The 14750-nt window shown below is 38.9% G+C and overlaps 1 protein-coding gene across 25 annotated transcripts in view; it reads right to left on the reverse strand.

The window, feature by feature from the left end:
* Positions 1 to 14750, reverse strand: part of Cadps (calcium dependent secretion activator) — a 418444-nt gene that overhangs the window by 221034 nt on the left and 182660 nt on the right. The gene's annotated exons all lie outside the window — the stretch shown is intronic.

Raw genomic sequence — 14750 nt, forward strand, 5'->3', positions numbered from 1 at the left:
AAAATATCCCAAACAATAAAACCCTGCCTTAATTAGGCTGTATGACAGCCTATTTCCTAAACATCATGATTATTTCTAAATTTATATAGATTTGGTTTAACTTGAACTGCATATAGCAATGCCTTGAGAGGGTGTGTCTGTTTTCATTACTTGAAAAGTGACAGTGGCTTGAGTCTAGGAAAATTACATATGTGTTCATTTCATTTTTCTGGTCTTTTGGCTATTTTCCAGCCCCATATTCTGTTCTTTTCAGGTATTGAACTCTCATCTGAGTGGAGAAGTCTGTACCATAATTACCTTTATGGCTATCAGTACCCTAAAGAAGTCACCGAGCCCATCTCAGGATCTCCTTCTTGGCTTTTCCCAAGTCAGCTGGCCTCACAACTGTCACTAAGGCTTCACTCTGAATCAGCCACATTTAGTGACCATCGTTATGTCTAAGACATTATTAAAAAAATCTAACCTAATACATAATTTTTCCTAGTACAAACACAGAATCTACACATAAATGTCTCCATTCCAAGGGAAACTAAAAAGGGGCATCAAATTAAGAGATAATGTGTCTTTTATTTCTTCAGTTCACAGCAGCTGATGCCTTATGCCATTTGCCTCTGCTACCCTGCACACTGACAATGCTTATAACGAATAATAGCTCTTACATTTGTGTAAAGTCCTTTGCTTCTATTACTAAATATGAATCGCATCCACCAGCCTGAGAGTTGTGTGTCATTAGCCTCTCTTTATGATGAAAGCATTGATGTTCTGAAGGACTGAGTAACTCAATGTAACAGTGTCAGTGGCACAGGTGGGATCCAAATTAGGGGTTGTGCTGCCGAAACATTCTGCTCCCATGCTTACTCTGCATGCTCATTTTCTACCTCACCACGAAGATGCTTCTGACCAGCTGCTCACCCTGTTTCTAGATGCCCAAGTAGCTAGCTGCCAACCTCTAGCACGCTGAAGATGGAAGCCAAGGGAACAAAAAGAGATCTCTTAAGTCCTCACAAAGGAATCAAGATTTCTTGAAGAACTTCACAGTTTCAACAAACACCAGAGTCCTGAAAGGGTCTAGGTACCTCAGGGTGGGCATCAGCCAAGTTTCCCCAGCAGCCCCACACCTATCTGTATCCTTGCAGTGAGGTGAGTTCTATGTCAGCACAGAAGAGTTTGCTATAAAACAATGCAAAACTTACAACACACAGAAAGTGTCACTCCAGATATGCTCTACCCTCTCTTGAACCACAACCAATCAGAAGATGCTGGAAAAAAGCATGGTGGAACCCAGGCTGTAGCATGTGGTTCTGCCTAAGGACTCCAGGAAGCTGCTACCTCTTGGATTTTTCTCACCTATGAGAAACAGCTTTTAAGTAATCAAATACACATCAGCCCACGCTAAGACAATGTCTCTGGCTCTGAAAATCATTTTGGCAGCTGTGCTGCTTTCTCCTTTGGCAGGCTTGGCTACTTGCTTTCCAAATGTCAGAGTTATACAGCCTGGTCTGAAGAGCTGTAGGATCTGGGAGCAGCCTTCTTTTACTGAGATTCTTTCTCTTCCATGTAATGAGAAGGCATCTTAATCCTTCAGGGTACCCTGCATGATTCTGTGAGACCAGAGTGGGTCTTGGGCTATTAATAGTATTTCCCAAGAGGTTACAATATTTTGAAATTGAACTCTGCCCTAAACACAGATGATATTTTTTAAACAATGACTCTGCAGGGAAGGTTGCCTTATCTTGTTCAGACCTGGGAAAGCTGAGGCACATCCAGGACAATATACCTGCCCCAAGTTACCGGGCAAGTGGAGACCTTGGGATTTAAACCCCGTCTGGTTGACTCTCATCCAGGTGGCACCAGCTCCTTCAATGCCCAGTGCTCAGTGGACTTCAAGAAATGACAAGGGCAACTGTGACCGATGATGACTCCATGAGGAAAGTGATGGCTGTCATCAGGGGATGTTCTGAGTGTCTTTGCTGGCTCACATAGCTGGAACCTAACGTGGTGTCATGGATGGAGCTATACCGTGTGAGCGCACAGAGGTGGGACACTGCGCGGGGCTCTGTAACGGACAGCACAGTCCTCGGGGTAGACAGGCAGCATTTTAACCCACAGGGCATTCTGCACTTATGAAAAGGAAAGGAGCCCTTTATAGAACTTTTTCTGAGTACTCAATGCTAATTAAAACATCTTTTTTTAGTGGCATGATTTCTTATAGAAAGACAGGGTTCAGAATGTGTTAAAAATACAGACTTTGGTTTTGGTGTCTGGCTCAGCTCTTGATATTCTGTGCAACTCTGGCCAAGTCATTTAACCTCTCTGGATCTTGGCATATCTATCAGGAAAGTGAAAATAACAATAGTATCTACTTCATAGGTTCTGGCAGGGTATTAAATCAGATGACGACTTAGCTCAGTGCTGGGGGTCACATTGATGATGATTATTTTAGACCCAGACCATCCCTTATTCCTAGCTCCCTCTCCTAGCAAACAAGAATAGAGCCATATTCTAAGAGCCCACGGGACTAGTGTGACAGGTACTGTTTGAAGCATTTTACATATGTTAGTATGTTTAATTTTCCTAAGAGTGTCGAAAGTGAGGCAGAGTTAGCCGGTCTGGGCAAGGTCGCACCACTGAGACCAGGTGCTCTGACTCCTGGTTTTTTGCTTTTGTCCTGACCCCATACTTTTATGCACCCATGAATCATTTTTAGCTATTTAAGTGACCTTTCATATGTATTATTAAAATAATGGTGGGAAAGAGCAATTCGCAGTTTTAACCTCCCACTGAAAATATTCTAAAAATCAGGCACTGATGAATCTTTAACCAAGTGTCTCATTCTCTTTACTAGCAAGGATCTGGAGTTTCTATTCTGCATCTCAACATTACAGGTGAATAACTACATGACATTCCTTTTTACATTCTTGCTGATCACTAAATGAAAAATGTCATGCTTTTCCACAACTGGTGGAGTGCAAGGAGTGGGATTTCCACCATGCCAGTTTTAGATCTCTCCAGTCTCAGAGTAAGTGGCAAATGATCTTTTCATATGAGGCATTCAGAAAGGAGCCAGCGTATAGTCAGTCTTTAAGGACCAAGTTATAAAAGTGTGTTCTTGTTTGCTACCTACGTGATCATCCCATTCTAGAGCTCCTACCACCTCTAGAAAATCCACCTACCTGGAGTTAGTTACATTTCTGAAGACTGTGCCTTCAGTTGTGTCATTACGGCTCTTCTTCCATTCTGGAAGAGAGAATTCTGGAATGGCTGAGGTTGTTCATATGGGAAGCCACTCATCAGGACTTGAAGAAACTGGCTTGGTAACTTAAGACAAGTTGGCAGATTTATAATGGAATCAGGAAGAGAGTTTGGAGCTTTCTCACCAAAGTCTGTACCTTAGCACCTCAATTCATTTCCTACCTTACGGTCTGTTTTATCAACCAGTTACCTTTCTCCTTCCTACTGAAAAACACACAAACTGGTCATTAAATATACTTTGGGACTGCTGGACCAGGTTTTCTGGTTTGGAAGGCAGGAGAGTCTCTGAGCATCCCAAACTGTGATTATAATTTTATTTCCTCCCAACTCACATATCTTCTGGGAGCCTAGCAGAAATGAATTTCTAGGTCAGTGCTGGCTTTTACCTTTTGTGCTTTAATTAACTGAAAAAAACTAAGCGTTCTTTCAGGAAGGAAAAACAAGAGAAATTGTACCCAGGTTTCAATTAGAAATATCTCCCATATAAATATCTTCTGGATCATGAGCTTAAGCATGCAGTGTTTAAAGAGGCAGACAGAAAGGAGCCGAGACTCAGAAGATCTCCAACCATTTCACATGCACTGATTCTTAAAGGCTGTAGCGGGCTCCTGGATAATTTATCACTCTTCCCTAGCACTTGGATTTTTCCAGTCAGCTTTTTCCCATGGCTCTACATCTTCAAAGGAATATCTGTATCATTTTCCACTTTAATATTAATGTCTGTTGGAGTATGTGCTCAACACACGTGTTGACCAATATATCTACAGTTCCAAGTTCACTCTGGTCTGCAAAGACGCTTCAGGTTTCAAACATCCAACCATACCAACCCTGGCTTAAAATCTTCCAGTGGCATCTTCACAGTTCCAGAATGAAGCTCACTCCCTTCTGGTAGCCCATAAGGCCCTGAGTTGTGTGGCCCTGCCATATTCTGTAGGCTCTTCTTGTAAATGCTCCCCTTTGCCAACTAATCTTTAGTCATACTGTTTTCTGTTCTGGTCATCAAGCTCCCTCCTAAAGGATTTTTCAAAGCCATTTTACTTGCTGTTCCCTCTGCCCAGAGTGCTTTTCACTCTTGCTCTTTAAATGGCTTGTTCTCTCTTATCCTTAGGTACCAGGTGAATCATGGCATACTCTAGAGGGCTTCTTTGCCCAATGAGCAGGCTACATCCCTGTTACTTTCTAGAACAGAAGCCTATTTCTTTTCATAGCATAAACCACAAACAGATATTAATGTGTTTATTGCCTATGTCCTTTATTAGGGTGCTCATGGCACAAGGCCAAAGTTTGATATATGTTAATTCCAGCTGTAGCGCCAGTACTAATTGGATGCAAAGAGAGTTTGCTAAAGGAATGCAAATGCCTAACCTTTTATAGCATTCATTTATGCCTACATTTCAAAAGAGTCACTCAGAGAAAATACTCTGTGTCATTTAAACCATTCCATGCACACAGAAAACATCTTTGATTAAATCAAGGAAGGTAACACCATTATGAAGACAATGCATGAGGCAAGCAATGGGAGAGAGCAACTTCCTTTTCTCACATTGTAACTGACTTAATGTGTGAGCAATTTAATGGAACTCATTTCTATTAATAATTTGGGCATAATAAGTCTGGCCCATTCTGTGTTATCATTAGGACTAATAATATATTTCACAGAAGAAAAACATTAGAGAAAGTCACTGTATTTTATTTCTGTCTTTGTTTTAATGTGGTCCCATCAGAGGAGGTACTGTTGAAATAAAACCGTGGCTATGGCAAGATTTCCCAGTTAGGACATTGTATTTTCTCTTTCCCTTGGGAAATGGCAGAAAAACAGTAGGATTGTGTTTTCTAATCTCTGGCAATAATGAAATCCATATGTCATGAAGCCCATGGCTTGGCAGGGAGTAATGAACTTGTTAAGTAATCGAATGCCAAGTGGCATCATTTGTTTTAATTTGGAAGAATGTAACTTCAGATGAATTAGCACTGGGTTGTTAATTCAAACTTTTCTCCTCAGCAAAATTATTTAAATGTTCTGGCTTTTAATCCTTAAGGTATTGTTTTTTAGAAGGTACCAATAACTAACAAGAAAGGCAGTAATTCTGGAGAGTAAATCCAGTTAGGGAATATGTCAAGTTTCTTTACATCATTTTTTTCCCAAATTAGAGTGATTTGCATACCATCTTCCCAATCTGCTATTTCTACACTTCAGCTTAAAAATCTTCAAGATTGCTTTTTACCATATCTAGGAACCACCTGTGCTATTATTTACTCAATACATTTCATTCAAATTGATTCACTTTTAAAATGGCAAAGAGAAACTCAGGAGATTAAAAATTCTGTCAGAAGTGTGGGGATCAGAAATGAATAATGTGAAGGCAGAGTATCAGAAGTAGAAGACAGGGCTACTATCAGAGATGACTTATTCAGAGATACCTTAAAACTAACAAGAGAACATGAAAAATGGATCAAACTGTTGCTAGGTGATACTGAGAATGCTACCTCAAAATTAATTACAATTAGCGAAAAATCAGTAGACAGCACAAATGGCATAAAAATACCTGTTTGCAGAAATAATAATGGAAAACTTTCCAAATACAGGGGAAAAATTAAATATACAGATAAGTGAGGATTCTATAAGTGATACAGAATCCCAAGTAGCCACAATCCAAGAAGAGCTTCTCCATGGCACATCATAATCAAAATCCCACAAGGCCAACATAGGGAAAGACTCATAAAAACTGTTACAGAAGAGCAATAAATCACTTATAAAGGTAAACCCATGAGAACGACAGCAGACTTCTCAACACAAACCTTAAAGGTCAGCATAGGTTGGAGTGAAGTATTTTAAACCAAAAAGAAAACAACTTCCAACCCCTACTTATATATCCTGTAAAACTATCTTTCAAAATTGATGGGGAAATAAGGTATTTCCTTGAAAAAGAATACTTTAAGAAATTCATAACCACCAAATCAGCACTACAAAAAATTTTCAAGGATATCCTCGGGGAGACAATGAAACCAACAACACCAAAAATTCTGATAGAATGAATATACCATGTGGGGTTAAGCATTAGGGTTAAGCAGTTAAGCATTAAAAAAGGAAAAAAGAAAGAGGCAGAGAATCAGCAACATGAAAATCATGCAATAACAGGAATAAGTCAATACATTTCCATAATAACTCTCAATGTGAATGGTCTCAATTCTCCAATCAGACTGGCACAATGGATCAAGAAACAAAACCTAGTGAATGCTGTAGCTAAGAATCACACTTAATCCAAAAAAATCCACAGACTAAAAATCAAAGAAATAAAAACAATATTTGTGCCACAGGAACCTAAAAACAAGCAGGAATAGATGTCCTATTTTCAGACAAAGTAAGCTTCAAGCCAAAACTGATCAGAACAGGCAAAGAAGGTCACTACATATTAACTAAGGGAACAATTCAACAGTAAGGGATAACAATTATAAATTTACATGCAGTGAATACTGGTGCATCCAGCTTATAAAACATATATTACTGCATTTAAAAGATGAGATAAACACTAATAATTACAATGGTGGACTTTAGTGTCCCACTATCACAAACAGAACTAGATAAAAAAAAATCAACAAAGAAATATCAGAGTTTAACCAAACCTTCAAAAATATAGACTATAGATATCTACAGAGCATCCTATCCAACTAGACAATACACATTCATCTTGGCAGCACATGGGACTTTCTTCAAAATAGACCTCATGCTAGTCCATAAAGCATGCTAAAGTAAATGCACAAGAATCAAAATTATCCCATGCATATTATCAGGTCTTAGTGTGATAAAACTAAAACACCATGGCAAAAGAAACCATAAAAATTATGCAAAAATATGGAAATTAAACAATACTCTCCTGAACAATCAAGGGGATGCAGAAGATATATAGGAAGAAATTAGTTTCTAGAATCAAATGATAATGGCAGTGCAACATACCAGAATGTATGGGATACAATTTATGGGAATACTGTTTACAATGCCAGTACAATATACCAGAACTTATGGGATACAAAGAAGTCTTAACAGGGAAGTTTATAGCTGTGAATGTCCACATCAGAAAAAGAGCAAGCCCAAGTAAATAAACCTCAAGGGCCTAAAAAAATAAGAACAATCCAAATCCAAACCTAGTACCAGGAAAATCATAGAAATCAGAAAAAAAATTAATAAAATTGAGAATAAAAATATAAAGAATCAATGAATTAGAGTGAGTTCTTTGAAAGAACAAAATGGACAAATTCTTAACCAATTTTATCAAAAAAAGGAAAGGAAAGACCCAGAGCCATACAATTAGAAATAAAAAGGCAAAATTACAATGGATACCACCAAAATCCAGATTACTAGTAATTATTTTGAGAACCTATACACCAAGAATTGGAGAATTCAGAAGAAATGGATAGGTTTCTAGATCCATATGAATTAACAAAGCTGAACTAAAAAGATATAAAAGCCCTGAATAATCCAATAGCGTGCAGTAAAATTGAAAGTATAATAAAAACTACTAATAAAAGCCCAGATAATGACAGATCACTACCAAATTCTACAAGACCTTCAGATTGGGTCTAATGCCAATATTACTCGAACTCTTTAATGCAGGGAAGTGGAAGGGGTATTCCTGAAGTCATTCTTGGAAGCCAGGCTTACCCTGATTCTAAAACCAGACAAGGATCCAACCAAAAATGAGAATTACAGACTAATCCTTTTAATGAATATAGATGCAAAAATCCTCAAGAAGATATAAGCAACAGAAATCAACAAATCATCAAAAAGATCAAACATCACGACCAAACATGAATCACCCCAGGGAGGTAGGCATGGTTCACATATGTATATTTATAAATGCAATACACCACATCAACAGAAGCAAGGACGAAAATCACATAGTCACCTCAATCGATGCAGAAAAAGCCTTCGGCAAAATCCAATATTCATTCATGATAAAAACTCAGAAGAAAAACAGGTAAGAAGTACCTTATCTCGATCTGATAAAAGTTATTTATGACAAACCTATTGTCAACATCATATTAAATGGGGAAAAACTGAAAGCTTTCACTCTAAAATCAAGAACAAGACAAGGATGTTCATTATCATTGCTCCTGTTCAACACAGTACTCAAAATGTCAGCTAGAGCAGTCAGGCAAAAGAAAGAAAGGAAAGGGATATAAACAGGAAAGGAAGAAATCAAATTATTATTTGCAAATGGCACAATATTCTACATCAAAGATCCCAAAACTGCCATCAGATGCCTAGAATTAATAACAAAATTTAGTTGCATAGCAAGATACAGGATCAATACATGGAAACCAATAGTGCTCCCTTACACCAATAATGAACCCTCCAGGAAAGCAGGAAAATAAAACATTCCACAATAGCATCAAGAAAAGGGAATATTTAGAAATTAACTTAATAAAGGAAGTAAAAAACTTCTATGATACAAATTATAATACTCTGAAAAAAGATATCATAGAGGACATCATAAAATGGAAGGATACTCTGGATAGACAAAACCAATATTGTCTAAATGACCATGCTTCTAAAACTAATATATAGATTTAAATCAATCCCAATTAAAATACCAATAATATTACTCACAGAGAGAAACAATCATAAAATTCATATAGAGCCAGAAAAGACCCAAATATCAAAAGGAATCCTGGGTAACAAGAGCAAAGCAGGAGGGATCACATTCCCAGATTTCAACTTATACTGCACATTTAGCCGTCTGATCTTTGACAAAGGGGCCAAAAACACATGCTGGAAGAAAGAGCCTGATTAGTAAACTGTGCTGGGAAATCTGGCTATCCATTTGCAGAAGATTAGATTAACGCTAGACCCACATCTCTCACCATGTACTAAACTGAAATCAACATGGATCAAATATCTACATATTGAAATAGAAACACTTAACCTGATGAAGACAAAATAGGTAAAACTCTTGAAGTAGTAGATGTATGTGAGCCAGGACTTTTGAACAGAACCCCAATTGCACAAGAAATAATATGAAGCATGAACAAGTGGGATATCAAATTAAAAACCTTCCGCAAATCAAAAGAAATAACCAATGGAGTAAAAAGACAACCTAGAATGGAGAAAACTGCCACCTACACTTTGGACAGAGAACTAACATCTAGAATATATAAAGAATTAAAAAATATTAAACCTCTGAAAATGAAAGTCTTGATTACAAAATAAGCAATTTAAATGAGTAGACATTTCTCCGAAAAGGACATGAAAAAAATGCGCAACATCTGTGGTCATTAGAGAAATGCAAATTAAAACAACTGAGATTGCATCTTAGTCCAGAAAGAATGCCCATCATCAAAAACTCAAATAACAAATGCTGGCGAGGCTGCAGGGAAAAGGGAACTCTTCTACACTGTTGGTAGGAATGTAAACCAGTACAACCACTATGAAAATCAGTGTGGAGTCCTCAAAAAACTAAAATTAGAAATTCCATTTGACCCAGCTCTTCCCCTTCTAGGTACAACTCCCCAGGGGAGTTAAAGGCCTCATATTACGGTGATAGATGCAGACCCGTGTTTACAGCACAACTCTCAAAGGCTACGTGTTGGAAGCAGCCTATATATCAATCAACAGATAAATGGCTAAAGAACATGTAGGATTTATACACAATGGAGTTATTTTGCCATAAAGACAAACTTAAGTCATTTGTGGGAAAATGAATGCATATTGAAACCATAATGTTAAGGGAAATAAATCAAACACATAAACTTAAAGATCACACCATTTCTTTTACATGAGAAACACAGAATATAAAAAAGAGAAAAAATAAAATATAATAGGAAATATGGATAGATCTTTTGCAAAGTGGACCAAGAGACAGAGGGAGAGGGGAAGGAGGGGAGGAAAAGAGGATAAAAAAGTATTAAGATGTGTTGTACTCTTGTACCAACTCCCCAGAAGGAATGTAATCATTAGGTACTACCAACAAGTACCAATAAAAAAATAAATTGGAAAAAGTAGGCTTTGCCTCTGGGGTCTGAGGAAGTATTAAACACCTTCTAACACCAAATTAAAATGTCTTCCTTCATCTGAGCAGGAGACCTGATAAATATGTGGAAAAGGAGAAACTTCCTTTTCACCTGATTTGGTGTTACTTAGTACCATGCTGGTAATATCTAACATCATCTCTGCTATCAGCAGAGGTGGGAGTGCTTCATTTGACAAATAATTACCCAAGGCAAGAACAGTCAACTATCCTATCTCAAAGAAGGTGGGCAAATACACCTAGGTTCTTGAAGCTACAAGAATTTCCTGTCCCCATCCTACACTTCACTGAGAAGGGCTTACCTACTAACAAGCTTTCAGTGTCTCTACCTCAGCACCCCTACGGTTTCCAGAAGCAGATGAAACAGTGGGGTGCAAATAGAGGCAATAACTTTTAATAAGTATAGTTTATAGAAACTGACCATATACTCTCTTGGTTGGTCATGTTAAAAACCCAGGAGAAGCAAAACACAAAGCCAAGAGGATACACAGCTTGTTTGGAAATAAGCCATGTATGGCAAATAAACCGACAGAATGAAGGGTGCAGATAGAGTTTAGGTGACAGTGTGAAAGACCGCCTCCTCTAGCACACCCAGGATTTTCCAACTATGAAATGTTCCTAATCTGTGAACACAGAACTTTTATATCAAGTACGCAATCCAATGTGACCATGCTGGGCAAGGCCCTGGCTGTAAGGCAAGGGATGTTCTTGATAAATGCAGTGAAAGAATTCTCCATTATTAGGTTTGGACAGCAGAAACCAGGATTTGCCAAAGGATGGTAAGTAGGTATCAGTTAAAATGAGTTAGGAGAGATTGTTTAATTTTAAACAAAGTTAAACATTTATTTACCGTTGGATGTCTCAAAGGTTTTAAAATGCAGTATACCCTATGAATAGGTCAGAGAGAAATAATGTCCTGCATTTCCTAAACTTACTTGACCATGGTATTACTCTCTAGTTGTTTTCTTTGAGAATAAGGTATGATTTTAAAAATAAAATGACTGCTTAAATAAATCTATTACAGCAAAAGACAGATTGCCATTAATCCTTCTCAAAATACTCCCTCTCGCTTTGAACACACCCATCACATAGTTACTGCTATTTTCTGAAGCAGTTGTGGGAGTCTGATTTTGTGTCTGTTCACAACTACCTCAATCTCCTAAATAAATTCAAAATGTTTGCAGCAATTTCTGTCAAATAAAAATACTATGGTGTGACCTCACCAGTTCTGCCACTGTGTGACTTCTGGCTCTTCCCCAAAGTGAAAAGGCCACAAAAGGACATCACCACTGTTCTATACCCTACAGTTCCAAAGAGCACACTCTTGGACAAACGGGGTTGTATAATGTACTCTTGGGTTTGTGACTAGGCCAAATTCCTTGAAGATCTATGGCAGGCAGGATATTATGGTGGCAGTGACTGAGTAATACTCAATAGCAGCAACAGTAGAATTTATAAGTAATAAAAAAACAAAACAAAATAGATGGAATTTTGGTTATAGAACATAAAAATAAAATCCAGGCATCAGCTGGCTATAAGAATATTCACAAACAAGATTCAAAAGAGCAGTAGGGCAGGAAAAGAGTGAACCTTGTCAGATGATGACGAGGAGTTATTAGGACAAATGCAACATAACCCCCAAGAGCATACTTTCCAAGATAATCAAAATTAAGTTGTACAGATGACAGCTACAGATTAGTAATGGAAGAAAGCTAGGTGGAGGAGGACAAAAAGGAGGAGAAATAAAAGCTTCCAACAAAAGAAATGATGGAGAAGATTCCAAGTAAGTCAAAATGAGGGAGGCAGGAAGAAAACAGACCTGCATCACCGGATAGTTTATCCTACCAGGTGCAAGTGGGGGCAAAGGCAAGCTGCGAATACTGGAGATGACAAAGTAAGGGGTACGGGGGAGTACTGGGAAAAGCGCTGTGGGTGTGGGAGATGAGTAAAGGGTTATAAGGAGAATCTCCATGGGAAGGGTAGAGACAGGGGGAAACACGAGTGTTGTAAGACCTCAGACTCCACGTTGCTATTTTTGGCTCGGTGGATATGGCGGATACAGGGCCCTTGGACCCTTTCCCCTCCCAGACACTACAAGTTGAATCTGCCACTTCTTTCTTCTGGATACAGATTCCACCTCAGATCATTCTAGATAGCTATTACCAACAGATGTCACTTGATTCTGATGAAGCTTGATTCTTAACGAACAGGTCAACCCCCGCCCCCAGGGTTGCTTTTAGGACACTCACACAGTGATGGGAAAGCAATAAAAAAAAAGTATGCTCCTGGCTAGAATAGCAAAATGTTTCAATGTGAGATGTACGGACATCATATTGCACATGTATGGGAATGAGTAAATATGGATATGAAACCTGACTATCTCAAGCAGGTACACCAATCATTCTGCATTTATCTGTGACATGAAACTGTGTTTTAAACATTCATGAACACAGGAAAATCAACTCATCATTTATCCTAGCGACAGAACCTGTACAGCCCAAATGATGATATAGATAATCTTTTGAGTTAAAATATTCCACATGAAAGAAGAATCTGTTAGGATAACCAGAGCTTTCTCCTTCCTCCTCTATTTTATGACACTATCCTGGGCCCTATCTTGCAAAAGACTGGCAGAAACACTAAGTAAGTTTTTCTTCCCCCATTCAATCACACATTTGTGAAAAGCACATATAAATAGTGAAGCTTAATATAAAAACATTGATAATGATCAGGCCATTTGAGGAAAAATCGGCATTTCATCCATGGCTGTAAAACAAGGAACTGCATTAATTAGTGTGGAGTTGAGCTTGAAACGGGGGGTGGTGCGTGATAAGTTGCATTGGTTTCCACTTCCTCCTGCATATACTCACACATTTTGCCTGGCTCCTGAGCTTCTGAGGCTTTGCCTATTGATGTAAAGAAGACACTTGAAGGCACACAATGCCCTCAGCTCTCCTCTAGTCCCAGAGACACTCAGTGCTTCCTTTGAACTATTTTGTTTGAACATCTTGGTAAGTTACTCATGTTCTGCCAAACACTCCTAATGCTCTGGGGCAGGAGAGGTGCTCCGGGGTTATCCTTTTGATGTCTCTCTTATGCATTAACACCAACAAAGAGAAGCTCATTAGTCTAGGCTGGTTTAACAGAGATAGGAGAGGAAGGTAAAGAGGCAGTGGGTATGGAGGGAAGGCAGCAATGATCTTTCAGAGTACACTGACTGAAGTAGATCAACTTTCATTATTCCCGCTGACCACTGCCCCAGGATCCTGAATCAACTCTGACCCTTCCACAGCATCCAGAGTGAGCTTCTCTAAACATCGTATCTTCCAGTGTGATCCCCTCTGTGATCCGACTCAGCCCTCTGGATTGGCCTCTGCCGGCCTCCATGGCAGCCTAGGGAACCTCCAATTCCAGTCAGTCCGGCCTTTGAATCCTTCTTGCCCCTAGGGCCATAGCTGATTACGGGGACTTTGTGTAAACTATTCTCTCTACCACACTCCATTCCTCAAATTTTATAACATTAGATCAAACATCTCTTGTGTCCTAGGGAAAGCCCATTCTGACTTTGTCCGTACAAGCTGATTCAGGTCTCCTGTTCACTCCTCTCAAAGCATTCTTTCTCAGCCTTTATACTCGTAGTCATCTCTTGGTACCCGTGGGAAAACTGTTCTGGGGCCCCTCACCTATACTCTCATGGACACTAAAATCACAGGCGCTTGAGTCCTTTATATAAACGGTGTGGTGTCTGCAGATAGCCCATGCATGTCCTGCAGTACAGGTTAACTCCTTAGGGTTACTTACAAAACCCAGTATGATGTAAGTGCTACGGAGATGGTCAGTATACTGCATTATTTAGGAGATAAGGACAAGAAAAAAATATATGTTGGGCACTGGTACAAGGTTTTTCCTGAAACTTTCAATCCATAGTTGGTTGGTTCTGAGCTATGGAGCCTGCAGACATGGAGCTCTGACTCTATTCATAATTATATATTTCTGGGAGTATTTTTCTGATGTGATCACTAAACCGTCATGTGAATTGAGTTAAAAGCTCTGTAGAACAGGGCAGCAAATATTTCTGATCTCACTGTGCCACACACTACTTTGGCACATACACAGCGAGTCCTTGAAACTGTACTGACCAAATGAAGTAGTGTTCCGTACTTGTTTCAGTGTAACACACTGCTTTGCTATTATGTGCTGAAAGATTTTGAAAAGCACCCTCTCTTATTGTTACTCAAGCATTATTTGGAAAAATAAATTTATATCAAGGTCTCCTGCCTCTGGAAAAGAGACTATTGCTTCCATGTCCTGTCCCCAGCTTTGAAGGAACTGGAACCCTTGCTATGGCTGTCAAGGCCTGGTCAAGTTATCTTGTTAACTTGAAAACACACACAGTGTATGTCTTCCAGTGCCTTGTGGAGAAACCAGACTTTTGTCTTGAAGGTGGTCAAGACAAAACCAATGCCAACTCCC

Source organism: Fukomys damarensis, unplaced genomic scaffold (genome assembly GCF_012274545.1).
Source record: "Fukomys damarensis isolate Sample0158 unplaced genomic scaffold, DMR_v1.0_HiC HiC_scaffold_28, whole genome shotgun sequence".
Classification (NCBI taxonomy): domain Eukaryota; kingdom Metazoa; phylum Chordata; class Mammalia; order Rodentia; family Bathyergidae; genus Fukomys; species Fukomys damarensis.